Here is a 16,395-nt window from a genome sequence, read left to right on the forward strand (position 1 = left end):
CTCCCTACTGCCCTACACAGGAGCAGGCGAGGGCTGCTGGACGGGAGGGAGGACTTGAGGGATTTTGTGCAGGCAGTAGAGGGGCCCCTTCCTTGGCTTTCACATGGTCCAGGATTCTCTTCTCAAACACACTTGCATTCTTACTACTCAGGATCCACCCCAGGCAGCTTCAGGGTCCATTCATTCTGGCCAGGGCTTGCTCCTGATGGGCTGCAGGTGGCTCACAACTAGGCTCTGCCCTGCGCCACCTAGAGATGGCTAGGAGACATGGCAGGCCCAGGCTGGCCCTTGAGCACCTCCCGTCTGTTCTGCCTTCACCACCTGGAGGCATAGGGACCATGCTGGCTCAAGGAAATAAGTAGGTGAAGCAAGATGGGCATAGGAAGCTGGGGGAGCGGAGGGCTGAGCCCGCCCTAGGAGGGGTGCTGGGGGCTCCTGCACAGGCCCAGCCCAGTGTTCCTGCACCAGGCTGTCCCCTGGAGACTCCTCACCATGCACCACCCTGCATCTCCTCTGGCCACTTCCCAGGCCCTGCTCACCCCAAACCCAGTCCCATGCCTCCCCCCTACTCTGCTCCCCATTCCTCTGGTCCCCGGCCCTGTTCTGTGCCTCTAACCCTGCTTCCCCTGTCACCCCTCATGTCCCCACCTGGCCATGCCTGGCTCCAATGTTCTTATGTCCCCAACAAAGCAGCACGGGCATGGGTTTGGAGCCTGGACCATGTGCTGCTCTCTGCAAACTGGACAAAGCCTCAGCCCGGCTGTTGCTGTGCCCCTGGCTTGCCTCTGTGCCTGCCCCCACGCTGCCTGTGGCACCAGCCCCCCATCCCCCCATGGGACTTCCATCCAGCTCCTTCCCAGGCCATGACCTCCAGGTCTCCAACTGCCCAGAGGTGCTGTTTGGGCTGGCGACCTACCCACCATTGCCATCCTGGTCTGCAGGGTGCCAGGGATGTAGGACAGGCTCTGTGTCCCCTGTCCTCAGTGCTTAGACTGGCGCGGTCAGCAGAAACTGTTCTGATTCTTTGGCTGTGTTCCCTGGGAGTTAACGGACGGTGCGGCTTCTTCCCTTCGTTCCAGGAGCAGCTGTGGGAAGTCTGGGGAGGGCATTGTGCTACGGGGCATCCTGGTTGCCGCTGGTTGCTCAAACAGGGGTCATGTCCCTCACAGACTCACTATCCACTCTGCTTCTCTCACACTTGCTCAGAGCTTTTGGTTGATAAAATGCCTTCAAATCCAATGTCTGAGGGGATTCCCACCGCCTCCCTGAGGGACACATGGGCAGGGTCCTCACCTCTCCTTCACAGGAGGGAAAACAGGCTGGCAGTATTAGGACATGACGGTGGCCACTGTAGTCATTAGTGGGGGACTAGAACACAGCTTGCAGATGGTCAGTCTGGGCCCCCTCGGTGACCTTGTGCAGTTCTGCCTGAGTCACCCGGGGCCTGATGGCTGTGAGTCACACGGACTTGTGGCTCCCTGCACATTTGCCAAGGGTGGGGGAGGGGACCCACGTGACGCAGAGGATCCTGGGACCCAGCTTGCATGGTCGAGGGAGGAACTGTACGGCTGACTCTATTTCCTACCAGCTGTGTGACCTTGGCTGAGGTCCGGCGTGACGGAGGCAACAGTGAGTGGGCTCCAGACCCCATGCCCCTCTCACTAGCAGTGGACTTTCCTGTCACTTAGTCTCATGAAGCTCCAACTTTCTCATCTTTAAAAATGGCCCCGGAGGCGACTACATTGCATCCTGAGCAAGACGCTGTGGTCTGCTGAGCTTTGAGATGCCAGACAGAGTCGTAGAATGCACATTGGAAGGGGACTGAGGGGTTGGGGAGCCCTGGGCAGGAGTGGAAGAGGTTTTCCTGGGTGAGCCCGAGCATGATGGCTCTGCTGTCTCCCCCAAAGCCTCAGTAAAATCAGTAACATTCTTTAAAGTGTTTGGTTTGATTTCCAGTTTCTCCTGGATGCCACAAAGTTGATCAATTTTAATTAAAGTTCTTTTCCTTCTGAGGATTCCTTTGCCTCCTTGCCCTTCCCTTTTTCCAACATCACTACTTGGCAGCAGAATGTGCATGTGGATTTAATGGAAGGGAAAAAGGGAGACAAAGCAGAACAGGTTTGGGTACATCCTGGCTACTTTTCCTCAGTTGGATGGGAGGGTTGGCTGTCGGCTGCCTGTCTGGGCAGAGGGCTGGGCACATTTCTCGTCTCTGGGGGTCACACTCCCTCCCCTTTCTCCTGCCTTTCTTTCTGGTGAACCTGATGGGGTGGAAGTTTCTGGTGTATAGCATTTACCTGACCTGGGAACCCAGAGGAAAGATAGCCAGCTTTCCTCCCGGTCCAAAGCCCACACCAGGAAAGAGGACTCGAGGATCCAGGAAACACCAGGTCCTGAAGTTCAACTCAGAGCACGTTCTGAGCGGCCACAGCATGGAAGACTGACCTTGACCGTGTTTGGGGGAGGGCATGCCCAGCTGCACTTCTTCACAGACACAGTGAGCAGCTGGTCTACTGCTGAGCATATTCCCATTTTCTGGGACATTCCTGTAAGAGGGAAGGGAGCCTGCAGGGCAGGCGGTAGGTGGGAGTAGATGCCAACTGCTAATCATTGTCAGTAAACAGAAGTAAGAGCAGTTTATATCTGGTCTTTAACTTTCTTAATTTTCAGGACTATCACTGAGAATTTTTAAGCTGAGCCTGAAGATGTACATATTTGTTTATAAATTATATACATATTCCTCTATCAATTCATGTGTCACTAGACAGGGTCCAAGGAGGTCCCTCCAAGGAGGTAGTGGGACCTCAATTTGGCCTGGGCAGGTTCTTGACTTAGGCTACTAAAAAGAATTTCAGGATGTGTTGAAAGTAAGTTACAAGTGAAGATTAACTAAAGGATAGCAAAGGGATATGTACCCCCAAAGCAGGGTGTGGGTGCCCCTCACTTCTCAGAGAAGATGAGCCTCACGCCCAAGGTTGAGCTCTGTACTGTAAGCAGGATTTTCCTGGGAAGAAAAGTGCAGATTCTCAGTCAGGGTTTTGTGAAAATCAAGTCCCATGTCAATCATTTGAGATTTGGGGTCCCAAATTTTAAGCAGTCCAGCTGTAAATCAGTTGTGAGTGCACTGTGACATTTGAACTGACAATGTTTCAGTTCTAGTCCATCTTGTACAAGATGTGCAGCAGGTTTTATTCATCTAATTAGAGAGATGAGCAGGGTGAGTCCTGCTCGTAGGTCTGGGTTCCATCCGGCAAAGTTCTCTTTCTCTCTCTCTCTGAGAGCCCAGCTATCTCATATGTACTGAGTAATAGTGAGGGAGACGAAGAAGGCGTGAGCAGCCAGGGCGAGACGGCGGCGAGGAGGTCCAGGGCAGGGCCAGAGCAAAGGAGCATGGAGAGCCTCTTCTGATGAGGTCAACCTCCTGCTTGACCAGAGTGCTGGTGGACATGAGCGGGACCCCATCAGGCAGACACTTGTGTACTTGTGCACCTAAGTGGGGGACCCAGTAGAAAAACTAAACCACATGATGAGTGGACAGAGGGGAGCATCGTAGTGAGGAGAGCAGGAACGGGGAGGAGGTAAGGAAGGGAGGAAATTCAGAGACCATAGAAAGAACACGCCCCAACTCCCCCACCGGACTCCCAGCTCTGGGGCCCTTGTCTTCAGAGACGTCTGTCTCTCCTTTTTGCAGTGAACCTGCTGTTGCTTGCTGTCTGTGTCCTGTTCTTCGATTCTATGCTAAACGGAGACAATGAACCCAGCACTCCTAGATGGTAACAGTAGCAGAATTTAATTTTCCTTCTTTAGGGAAGGGTGAGCACATCACTGGGGCTGGTTTACCGTAAGCTGGACACGTCCTGGTCTCATAGCTGAGCTCCACTGCACTGTCTAGAATTGACCCTGGCTCTCCTCCCAGAACTGGGCTGTCACTGCTCTCAAGGCCACTGTCTTGCGGGTGGTGTACTTCTGTGTAATGGAAGAGAGGGATGGGATATCTGGGGCTCAGGAACAACTGGATCCAGGGTCTTAAAGCCACTCCTTTTCTTTCTTCTCACCTTGTGCTTTTTGCATGTGGCTTCGTTCTCTCTCAGTGGGCCTTTCCTTGCACACAGCAGGGACCATCACGCCTAACAGGTCCCAAGCCTCCAACCTAACAGCTTCTGCCCTGGGGCAGGGCTAGTGGCCACTTTCTTTGCTCGAAGCTCTTCTGTCAGAGCCCCGCTGCTCTACCTGGTGACTGCAGCCACAGGGCAGGGTTCTGGGAGCACGTGGGGACTCCCAGGGAGATGTGTGCATGGGAGGAGGGGCCCAGAGTCAGGGTGGGCACTCTCAGGGGACACTTCTGCTTCAACAGGGCCTCAAGGCACCTGTCTGCTCACTGGTAATATCAGGCAGGGCTCTCAGTCTGTGCTCTTAACCTTTTTATGTTAAAACAATTAAAAAATTTATGATTAAAAATACATGACAGACTATCAGAAGTCACAGGATGATTTAATTTGGGGGCTGGATACAAGGAGGAAGCACTCAAGTTCCGCTTGCGGAGATGCCTAGGAAAAATATTGCCAGGAATGGGGACAGCCTATTTGAAGAAACTATAAGCCCAGCTGAAGGTCAGGAAAGGCATGGCCGGTTCTACCAGTGGACTTCGTTGTAGTAAAATTGGTCAAGTAATTCATGTAAAAGATGAACCTTGGAAGACGTTTCTGAGCGTCACCACATACAAAGTATTTCCAACTAATTTCCTGCTCTCCTGATGAAGTAGATAGAAGGAAGGACAGGTCGAGAGGGCCAATGGGGAAGGGAAAGAAACTCTAAACCCAAGAAGCCCCAAGAACACCCCACTTTGGTTCCCTGGGCCTGTTTTCCTCCGGACCCAAGTTCTTAAAAAGCCTTTGAATCCCAGCTAGTGAGTCTGGGTGTGGGTGCCCCTGTGCTTGTTCACACGACGGCTTCCTTTGGACGAGGTGAGGCCCAGGGTGGACGCTGCTGGAGCCTGGGTGACTGCAGGACGACGACCCTGAAGGACCCAGATCCCCCGACCCACCCTGGGTCACCCCCAGGCGCTGCCCACATTCCTGCACTGTCCCTCCTCCCTGGGGGTGGGTCCTGCTCCAGGCTCCTCTCCTCGGCAAACCCCTTTGCTTCCTCGCTGTGCCCCTCTTCTGATGCATCGCCCTGAAATTCCTTTCTGTGGCTAAGTCAAGAGCTCCTTCTCCCTCTGGGGACCTCCTGGGACCCTTTCTGAGGATGCTGCTCTCAGAAGTAGCCACTGCCAGTATTTTAGGGTGGACATTTGTGGTCAACCACCCCCCACCCCATTTTTAGAGGATGTGGGGAGGAGAGGGACTGTCTGGGGTGAGCCTTAGCAGGTCCAAGCCCATCCTGGTGGAGCTGGCCCTCCTCACACAGTGATTACTTCAAGGACAGCAAGTACAGCGACCCCCCCCCCCCCACCGTGGTATCTGCAGGAAATTGGTTCCAGGACACACCTCCTCGGGTGCTCAGGTCCTTGGCAGGAAACGGAAACTGCATGTTATCTGCACAGAACCTACGCAGAGCCATAGCCTTCCATAAGCTTTTCTTTTTTTTTTTGATATCAAGAATTGAACCCAGAGACACTTAACCACTGAGCCACATCCCCAGCCCTTTTCAATATTTTATTTTGGGACAGGGTCTCCCTAAGTTACTTAGGGCCTTGCTAAGTTGCTGAGCCGGACTTTGAACTTGTGATCCTCCTGCCTCAGCCTCCCTAGCTGCTGGGATTATAGGCTTCCGCTATTGACCCCGGACCCACCCATATGCTTTTTTTTAGGGGACTAGGAATTGAACCCAGGGGGACTTAAGGACTGAGCCACGTCCCTAGACCTTTTTATTTTTTATTTTGAATCAGGGTCTTGCTAAATTTCCCAGGCTGGGCTTGAGTTGTGATCCTCCTGCCTCTGTCTTGAGTCTGTCAAGTTCGGCTCTATATGAGGCCATCCTTGAACGTCTACCCTGAGGTCTGCACTAGGAGCCTTGCAGCCGTGAGAGCTGTGAACAGAAACGAGGAAAGAATTTCTCTCTGGGCGATGCCTACAGCCTCGACTTCCCCGCATGGAGAAGGCTGTGGTGGAAGTGTTGGGGGTGTTAAGCAGGTAGACAGCCACGCAACGGCTAGGCTATCTCAGAATTGGAGTTTTCTTCAGATTTTACCCTGGAAACCACAAAGTCATCCATGGCATCTGCTGGCTACCTCAGCAGCTGTTTTGGGAACTGCCACTATGGAGTTATGTCCTCCGTGAGCCCCCTGCCTACCCAAGCATGCTGGAAATACTATTTTTTTATTGGAAAAAAACATTTTCAGTTAAAGCCTGGGGGGAAAGACCACAATTCATGGGTGGAAGTGAGTCCTTCTTTTGTCATTGTGACCTTCACTCTGAATAGTTCAACTCCCTGACTTTTCTGGTGGTGCCGGGGAGGGAACCCAGGGCCCCTTGGGTGCTGGGCAAAACTCCTCCACTGAGCTGCACCAGCCCTCAGCTCAAACTTCTGGACTCGGTTGAGGAGTCCATGGAAGCACAGCTAACCTGTAATGTTTAATGTGGGGTGGGGCAGGCCAGCAGGAGGGAGCAGGTCTCAGGTGGGCTCAGGGAGGGCCTCTTGTCCTCAGTAGAGAAGCAGGGGATGAAACTGCCCTAGGTCAGCTGAGGACAGGGACCACATTCTCAGAACTCTGCCCAGCCAGATCTAACCAACTATGACCTGCCCCACTGAGTTCAGCTACATTGACTATCAATTAAACTGGCCGATATTTGGATAGTCTTTTGTTGTTTTTAGTAAGTTTCTAATGTAAACTTGAAATTGTAATAATTAATTCATTTTTGGATGTTTTGTTAAACTAGATTTTATTACAGATTTCCTCTCTGAGAAGGATGAGTTTTTGGTTGATTTGCTAGGATGTCAGGACACAGCAAATTAAAGAGCTGGCATAAGGGACTGACAGCCAGGATCGGTCCTCCAAGGAGCACCTTGGAAGGCGGCTTGGCTGGTGCCCTACCAAGTAGTTCTTATTTTGTAGTTTCTTCTGTGAATATTCGTTGGCCATAGACGTTCAGTATTGCCCAGAAAATCTAACTTCAACATACGTGCCCTAGGTTTGATAGAAGTTCTTAAAGAGTAAGATAAATGTGTACCCATATACTAATATTAACTTTCTCAAACTAGACCTGTGTGCAATGTTTATATTAATTGCTTTAATATGCTTATCTTTTTAATTTTTTTTAGTTCTATATGGACACAATATCTTTATTTTTTATTTATTTATTTTTATGTGACGCTGAGGATCGAATCCAGGGCCTCACACATGCAAGGCATGCGTGAGCTACAACCTCAGCCCAATTTGCTCATCTCTCTATAAAATTGTGTCATTTTAAAGAATTGGTAGCTTAAAACACAGAATGAAAAACAAAATCGTTTTGGCAAAAACAACAAAAAACGCTTTGGCCAACAACAATGTGGTCAGGCGCCCCACCAGTTTTCTCCCATGGTTCCTGCTTTGGCTGTGTGGGCACTGGATTGCTCGCTAACATCAACTCTCCATCTCCCACACTGGGTAGTAGCCACAAGATTTGCCCAGCTCCTAAAGGCCATCTGTAGGAGGATGAGTCTCTGAGTGACTCTGGTGACACAGTCCTTTCCATCTTGCTTGCAATTCTTGGGCAGAACTTACAGAGAATGCGGTGTCCCGATATCAGCAAGAGCTGTCTGCAACAGCCTAGGCTTTGTCCTTGGTCCTCCTAGTACAGGACATCCTGCAAAGCCTTGGCCCTGTAACATCTGGTACATAGTCGCTGCTGGTAAGCTCTCGGGGTCCTTCAGCTGCAGTGGAAAAGTGACATACACAGACGGGGCTTCATCTGTACTGAGCCTTAGGAGACTGGATGGACAGCCCTCCCAGGTGTCTGTTGGTTCCTGCCACTGTGAGTGATGAAGCAGCTTTGCCTGACTCGTTTAAGTGTCCTGCCTTACAGGGTCAGACTCAAGAATGCAAGTGGTAAAGGTCTGGCTGTGGTGGGATCTGTAGTGAGTCCCTTCAGAGTCAAGATGGCCTGCTGATCTCAGACAGCTGGGCTTGTGCACGACATCCTCTCTGAACTAGGACCCATGGCCCACTTAGGAACATGAGCAGAAACTGGTAAGGTATTTAGAGTCCTCCCCTGGGACTGGCACTTGGTGCCGGGTGCTCCCTTCCGGGGATTGACACTAGTGCACAGTAATTCTGCTTACTAGCAGACCAAGCCAGTGTGGCATTTTCTTGGCCACAGGTTGCTCAGAGGCATCCCGTGAGCTCAGGAGCCAACAGAGGCATCCTGTAACCTCAAGGGCACAGACTGCACAGAAAGAAAGAAATGGCCCCTGGATCACTATAGAGCTGCTTTACTGGCCCTTCTCCAAACCCTGAGTTACCTCTGGACTTTTCCAATCATATAACCAATAAATTCCCTTTATAGCGTAAGCCATTCTGAGCTGGACTTTGTCTTTCTTGCAATGAACAACACCCTACCTCGTGCAGAATTTCATGCCAGAAAGTGGGATGTTGCCCATAACTAACCCTATAATATAGCAGTGACTGGATAGAGTTGGAGAGGGGGCAGTGAGAGGGAATTGAGGACTGTCTCCTGTTTCTTGAGGTAAGGAATTGAGGACCTTTGCCATTTATTATTAATTGTGGTCCCCCAAAGATACCATATCCTAATCCTGGAGCCCGTTAATGCTTTAAATGAATGTGATGAAGTAGGAACCTGGCTTGTCCCAGGGATCTGGTCCTGGCCCAGGGGTCTCTTTTTTTTTTAATTAAAAAAAATTTTTAGTTGTAGATGGACACAATACCTTTATTTTTATGTGGCACTGAGGCTCGAACCCAGTGCCTCACATGTGCCAGGCAAGCACTCTACTGCTGGTCCACAACCCCAGCCCCAAGGTGTCCTTTAAAGGGAGACCCAGAGGAATCAGGTGTTGAGAGCCACAGCTCAAGGGGTACCAGCAAACTTCCAGCTGTCAGCTGATGATTGGCTCACAGCTGCCCCAGCAAACTTCCAGCTGATTGGCTCCTCTCCGGTGATGCTCATTGGGCTGTTTCCCCGCCCTTTCAGACCAGGGAGCTGCTCATTGGGGAACTTTTTTGGCTCCGCCCACACGACCCAGCCAATCGGCCTCAAGAGCAGGAGGAGTGGGTGGGTAGAGAGGCTTGTGGGAAGCCGGTGGTGGCAGTTGGGCTCTGAGGGAATTCCTGAAGAGCTGTGTGGTGCAGCGTGTGTGTGTGTTTTCTAAAAATAAAGTTCATTTCTGCTTGATAAGTGGCTCATGAATTGTGCCCAGCCAGACTGCGGCAGTCAAGAGAGAAGATACTGTGTTGATGGTGAAGAATGGGGGACACTCTCTTAGAACAGAGGAAGGAGCAAAAAAAAAAAAAAAAAAAAAAAAAAAAAAAAAAAAATGCAGGAGCAAAAGGAAGCCAGAAAGACAGACTGTCCGTCGGAACCTCCAGAAGGACCCAGCCTTGCAGTCCTTGGCCTCAGCCCTGTGAGGCTCACCCCAAAACTGAGAGAATAAACGTGGGCAGCCCTCCGTCTCCAGCTCTGTGGCGACTGGATGATAACCACAGGAAGCACAGCAGGTGTCACTGGACCCGTTCACCCCAAGTGCAAGATAAATTCCCAAGGGCGCTGCAGTTCCAGGAAACCTAGCAGGGAGAATGCACCCCTTGGGAGGTGCTGGCCGGTTACAAAGGCCTTCAGAGATGTGCCCTGAGCTGAAACGGCCCATCTGAGGGCAGAGAAAGCAGAATGCAGCTTTGCTAAGAGTTTTTTTCTGCCCCTCCAAGGCGCTTGATACATGTAAATAAAGCATATAAACAGGTGAAAAAGACACAGACCCCCAGATCCTTCTCAGGACTGTTGTTCACCCAGGAAAGACACTGGTCATGGAAGACTAGAAGCCACCTAGCCCACGGGGACTTTGGGATCCCTTCTCCACCCTGATTTTGGCTTGTGGGGAAAGCAAGAGTAGAGTGTGGAGTGGTAAGGAAGAAAGCATGCTGAACACAAAGGTCCTTACAGCCCACCCTGGAGCTTGACTTTCCCCAGAAGGCAATGGGAACCCCTAGAGGGTCTCAGATGGGATACTAATGTCACATTATGATCAGATTCGAATGCCATGGCAGAGTCGTGAGGATGGTCGGGCAGAGGTGAGAAAATGAGCTGGGTGGTTCTGTTCCTTGAATTTCAGGTAATTCTCAGAGTCCTGACCAGCGGCTTCTGGCTTCTCCTACTTGCGAGAGTCACTTTGGTGACTTCCCCAGCCAACCCCATCCTCTCCTCTGCCAACAGAGCACTGCTTTTGTAATGGGCCAAGATTCATTCCTTTGAGGGAAAGTGGTCCCTTCTGGTTCCAGAGGGGAGGTTTTTATTGGTCCAAACTAGTCATGTAAGTCTACTCTCCACAGTGATTGGTCTATCATTTGCTGCTGAGTTAGTTCTGGCCAATGAGAAAGTTGGCTGGGTATAAAACACAACCTATGGGATAAAAAACTCAAGAGGTGAGAAAGGTTTTCTTCTTCTGCCCTCTTCTAACCCTTTTTGGTTGGGTCCTGGTGAGCCCATGATAGAGCCATGACACCACCTTGTGACCATGAGCCAACCAGTCTTGAATTTGATGTCTAACTGTGGGGTGGTTCCCCTGCAGGAGGTTTGCTAGGGATGCACCTGAGAATTGGACATGTGAGGACTGAGGAGCAGAGCCCTGAGCAAAGAGAAGTTGAGTTGCACTGCAGTCACAAAGGCCTCAGCAGGTGTGTCCTGATGGATAGCTTGTCAACTGGGACAGCTCTCCAGAGATGACCAGACTGAGGCAGGAGGCTGTCTTTCATCTTTCCACACTGGCCAGTCATTGAATGTGGACTGTCCTAGTGCTGAGGAGGCTCTGTGGGCAAGGCTGGTTCCTTGGGAGGGGCTCTGCTGTGTGTGGTCTTGAAAGAGGGGTCTGGGCACACCACAGCATCCCCTGCAGCACTGCCAAGCAGTTCGGCCAACAGCTGCCTGCCTCTGAATTTTTTCTGGAAAGGAAATAGATTATTTGTTTAAACCAATGTTGGTCAAGTGTTCTGTACTTTTAGTTGAAAACCTGGTCAGAGCAACTGGACACTTACGGACACAGAAAAGATAGTTAGCAGGTAAGAGCAAATAGGATTGGTGGGCCAGCAGAGGGAGAAGCCTGGGAAATAGAAACTGCTGAGTGATATGGTTCGTCTCATTTTGCCAGGTAGTAGGTTCATTTGTCAACAACTCCAAAGGTTGGTGTCTTTGGGTACACCCATCCTTATACTATTCACCCTTTAGTTCAAGTCATGGGAGCTAGTGCATTTTATAGGTGTTAGAGACCATTGTTGCTTACCAATATCCATCCTTCCAATACGCAACAGGAGTCTTCGGTGGAAACATGGGCCCCCAGTAGAAGACTCCCTTCCCATCATCCCAGCACTTGCATGGTGAGGGAGGATGTGATTCACTGGGTCTGTGTGGGCTTCAGAGTGTCTAGTCCACCCATGGGAGTGGCTGGGTATAAAACTGAAAATTTCTGCATTAAACTGAGGGTCCATCTTTTTGCAAAGGAGGTGATGAAAACATAAAAGGAGGCAATAGGCCTGTTTGCAGGACAAATTTATGATTGATTTTGGTACACAAATGAATGTGAAGCCATAGATGTTAGATCTTAGCCATGCTGTAGATTAGAAAACATATTTTGTCCACAAATGACACAAGGGCTAGAAGGGAGGCCAGTACAAGTCAGAAGACTGATGGTAAGGAACAGGTCGATGTCATGAGCAACAGTCACAAAGACAAGGCCAAGGTAGAAACTTTCTCCACAAATCAGCAGCAGCTGGGCGAGAAAGCCTCAGTCCTAAAGGGGAGGTCTGGGCTGCACCCATGATAGGCTTCCCTTGGCTTCATTTATGTCCACCCATCTGGGAAGAGCAGCTCCAGGACTCTGGTTGATGCCCTTTCCTAGGGGAACTGACAAGAAGTCTGGAGCGTTCTTGGAGCTACGCAGATCCCACAACCCGGCTAGCACCTCTGCTGTTCTAGATGGCCAGTCTAGTAGAGTGACTCACTGGGTGTCTCTTGGTGCTCTGCTGCCCAACTCCAATGGCAGGTGGACCAGTACAATAGCCATGCCTGAGAAGGGCACAGCAACCATGGGTCCTGGCAGACAAGAAGGGAAGTTACCTTCCTTGGCAACTGCCCTCAGCCCAGGGCCACTTTTTCTCCTAGGATTATGCACTGCCCCCCTGAAGACAGTATGCAGTGCTGCGAAGGCTCCACTGACATCTGTCTGGAGGGCCATCTCTTGGGTTTGCCTGATGCCTATGATGTAGCTCATCACAGTTTTGACAACTAAAAATTAACAAGAGAATTAGCTGGTATTATATCATATGCATTCATAAGAAACTTTTCTCAATGATTTGTGAAATTAACACAGATGTATGCAAAATCAATTTATTCCTTTTTTACTACCATATGGTATTCTATTGGATAACTGCAATTTGTCAATTCTCCTGTAGATCACACTTTGAATGCTTTTCCCTCTAACCCCCCACCATCACTAGAAGCAATGGCACAACAAATATTCTTGTCTGCACATCTTGGCAAGTTGCTCCATGGCAAATGCCCAGTGGGAATTGCTGAATATCTTTACTAGAAATTTCTAAATGATCACTCAATAATATCAAACCATTTATACCTCTTCTAGCAAGGCATGAAAGCTCTTTTCACAAAACCCATGGGATCATCATTTTTTTGTGGGGGGGTACTGGGGATTGAACTTGGGGGCTCTCAATTACTTACTGAGCCATATCCCCAGCCCTATTTTGTATTTTATTTAGACACAGGGTCTCCCTGAGTTGCTTAGTGCTTTGTTTTTGCTGAGACTGGTTTTGAATTCACCATCCTCCTGCCTCAGCCTCCTGAGCTGCTGAGATTACAGGCGTGTGCCACTGCACCCAGCTTGTTCTCATCAATTTTGACATTGATAGATTTTAAATTTTTGCCAGTCTGTTAAGTGTGAAATGGTACATTAGTTTGCATTTGTCTTAAATAGTAGCAATTATAAGCCTAGTAAGTTTGTTGTACAAAAATTACTTCCCACATCTGTAGTTCTAGCTACTTGGAAGGTTGAGCTGAGAGGATCATTTGAACCCAGAAATTTGAAATCAGCTGGGTTATTTCTTAGATCTTGTCTTAAAGAGAGAGCTGGGGATATAGTTCAGTGGTAGAGCACTTGCCTAGTGTGCATGAGGCCCTGGGTTCCATCCCCAACACTGTGCACCTATATGCACTTCCAATTAGCATTTCCCCATGTGTTCCTTAAAAAAGAAAAATGAATAAAAAGGGTTCTGCTCATTTTGTAGCTCTGGGACTTGGGGATGTGTCCTGTTTGATATCTGCATAGGCCCTACTCCCAGATTCCACATCTGTTATCACTTTGGCTTTCAAACCTGGCCTTCTACCAGGCTCCGCTTTTGAATTTCATCTGTCCCCTTTGCTTAGATCCATCTCTGGAAATGAACTATCCTGGCTTTGTCTTTTTGACTGTGATGACCTTGACCTGCTTCTGCCAGTCTTCTCACTCTGCTCTGGCGTCCCCTCTAAGCCCGTTTAATTTTTGGCCAAATTGTGTTCTCTAATCTAGTGCGTGGCTGAGATTTAATATCTATGACCCAAATCCAGCATGTCTAAAACCAATCATAAATTCATGCTGCAAACTGGCTCACTCCCTCCTTTCATACTTTTTGGGGGCACTAGTAATTTTTTGCTTAGCCAGTCTAGAAGCCTTCAAGTCAATGTTTTACTACTTCTTCCAAGACAGCAGTTAGGACACCTACAGTAAACTATGGGGAAGGACTGAATCTGACTAGTCACTGTCAATTTTTTCGGGCAAACTTTGTTTTCCCTTCCTTTCTGCTTCCATCATTTTAATTTCTGTCCTTACTGATTTTTTTTTTCTTTTTGCAATACCAAGAATTGAACCTAGGAATGTTCTTCCTCTAAATTACATCCTAGCCCTCTTAAAAATTTTTGAGACAGGGTCTTGCTAATTTGCCCAGATGGGCCTCAAACTTGCGATCCTTGTCTCAGCCTCCCCAGTAGCTGGAATGACAGACACGCATCACTTTGCCCAGCTCCATTCACTGATTCTTGCAATAAGTCAGACTGAGCTGTAAAGAACAGGTTTTTGGAGTTCATCTCTGGGGCTGTCCTGAATTCCACTAGCAGAGGATTCCAGGAGAGTTCCTGAGGCTATAAGTAAAGGGTCTTTTAGAAGTCATCATTTTACAGATCTCTGGAAATTCCTTGAGGTTGTGTAGAGAAATTAAGCCCAGGAGAGTTCTTATAGCTATGCCACAAAGGATCCCTGAGCACCTAGTAGTTGTTTGAAAGGGGTCATCAAGGATCCATTGAGATTGCTGGGTGGAGATTCCTGGGAGTTTCTATCACCATGGCAAAAGGGGATACCTTGAGTTCCTGCGGTTGTCATCCATTTTTCAAGCATTTATGGAAGGCCTCCTGTGTGAGGTGTTGAGGCTGTTGCTGTGGATAAGGCACAGGCCATACTTGGCAATATCCTACAAGCTAAAAGTGGATACAGATATAATAAAAATGTGGTCAGGTAGATGTTGCAGGGCATGCAGAATTGTAGAAGGATTTGCTATTAGCAAGTATAAAAGTTGAGTGTTATGAGAGTTAATAGAGCCTTTCAGGCTGCTGTGTACCCCTGAGGACATGGTTGGAATGATTGAGGTTATGCATGTAAAGTACCTTAGTGGGACACCTAGCATGGAACAAGTACTAAATTGATTATACTCATCAGTATATGAAGAGGCATGGCACCAGAAACTGAACTCAGAGGCACTTAACCACTGTACCAAATCCCTAGCCCTTTCTACTTTTCAATTTTGTGACAGGATCTCACTAAGTAGGGCCTCCAGAAGTTGCTGAGGCAGGTTTTGACCTTGAGATCCTCCTGCCTCAGCCTCTCCAGCTTTCATTAATCAGAAAATATAATCAGGAGCTGAGGGTGTAGTTCAATGGTATTGTTTTTTTCCTACCAAGCAGCTGGCCTGAAAAGAATACAATGTAATTAGTTTCGAAATAAAACTGATGGTGTTTCCAGAAGCTCCTAAATGTTGTACTAAAACTCATCTACAGGGGAAAACAAACAAAACTTCAGCCTGCAATGCCAGTCTCCCCCACCCCCAATTTTGGTTTAAGGCCACATAAACATAATGCAAACCCATATGCAATTTCAACTTTTCTGGTAGTGACATTAAAAAAAAAAGGTTGCATGACTATAATCCTACCCAGACTGTGTCAAAATAAAAATAAATATGTAACACGTTCACTTGATGAGATGCTTTGACCATATCTCATGTGGCTTTGAAACACTTTTTTTTTTCTTTTACCCAATCTTCTTTTCCTTAAACTTCTTCCCCTACCCCATCTTCTCCTTCCTGATCTCTCCTCCCTAGTCTCATTTTCTCTGAATCACCTCTATAAAAGTCCCCTGGTTCCTGCAGATAGGCAGAATCATAGCCTTTGGGACAGGAATCTTCCTGTGTTTCTCTTTTTTCTCAAAACTGTGTCCTCCTTATTGGATTGGCATCGAGGAAAAGGTCCAAGCTATTGGCAACAAAGAGAGCTCAGGACGAGCTCAGTGGTAGCGCGTTCCTAGACACAATCTTCAGGAAAAAAAAAAAAAAAAACAACCCAAAATGATTTTAACAACACATTCTATCGCCTCCAGTATATCCAAATATTATCATTCAACATGCAATCAACGTAAAAGTTATTATTTTCACACCAAGCCACTGGAGTCCCGTATGCATTTCACCCCCAAACACACCCCAGTGAGCACCGGCCACATTCCAAGCAGCGTGTGTCCAAGTGGTCGAGTGCCGGCCAGGCCAACGCTTCAAGCTCCGTCGGTGCTCAAACTTCACCTGACGCCTGGCCCGCGGCCTGGGACTCACTCCACGTCACTTCGTGGTTGTGTCGCCCGCCCCGCCGCATGGTACACGTGCTCGTCCTCAGTATGTACTGAAGCCCACTCGTTTCCGGCGAAGCGGTGCGGGGCACACCTTCTGCGGGCTCTGCTTCCCAAGCGACAAACGGGCTCCAGGTCCAGAACCGGGCAAACGAACCGGCGACGGACACCGGGCCGATTTGGCTGTGGTAATGTTGCGCTCAGGCCTCCGGAGGGCCGGAGCCTCCACGAAGACAGCCAACTCACCTCCGCCTCCACCTCCGCCTCCGCCTCCGCGCCAAGAACGCGCTCACCTCCCAGTGTCGCGCTGTAATGACG

General features: G+C 49.1%; 1 long non-coding RNA gene across 1 annotated transcript; it reads right to left on the reverse strand.

Moving 5' to 3' along the window:
* Positions 1-11,430: 11,430 nt before the first annotated feature.
* On the reverse strand, positions 11,431-16,371 carry LOC124082797 (uncharacterized). Its single transcript, XR_006848489.2, has 2 exons — positions 14,550-16,371; positions 11,431-12,431 (listed from the first exon to the last, which is right to left on the reverse strand). It is a non-coding gene; the product is annotated as an uncharacterized LOC124082797 (long non-coding RNA).
* Positions 16,372-16,395: the final 24 nt, after the last annotated feature.

This window comes from Marmota monax, unplaced genomic scaffold (genome assembly GCF_021218885.2).
Source record: "Marmota monax isolate L192 unplaced genomic scaffold, Marmota_monax_Labrador192_F-V1.1 WCK01_AAM20220418_F8-fsc00051, whole genome shotgun sequence".
Taxonomy (NCBI): Eukaryota; Metazoa; Chordata; class Mammalia; order Rodentia; family Sciuridae; genus Marmota; species Marmota monax.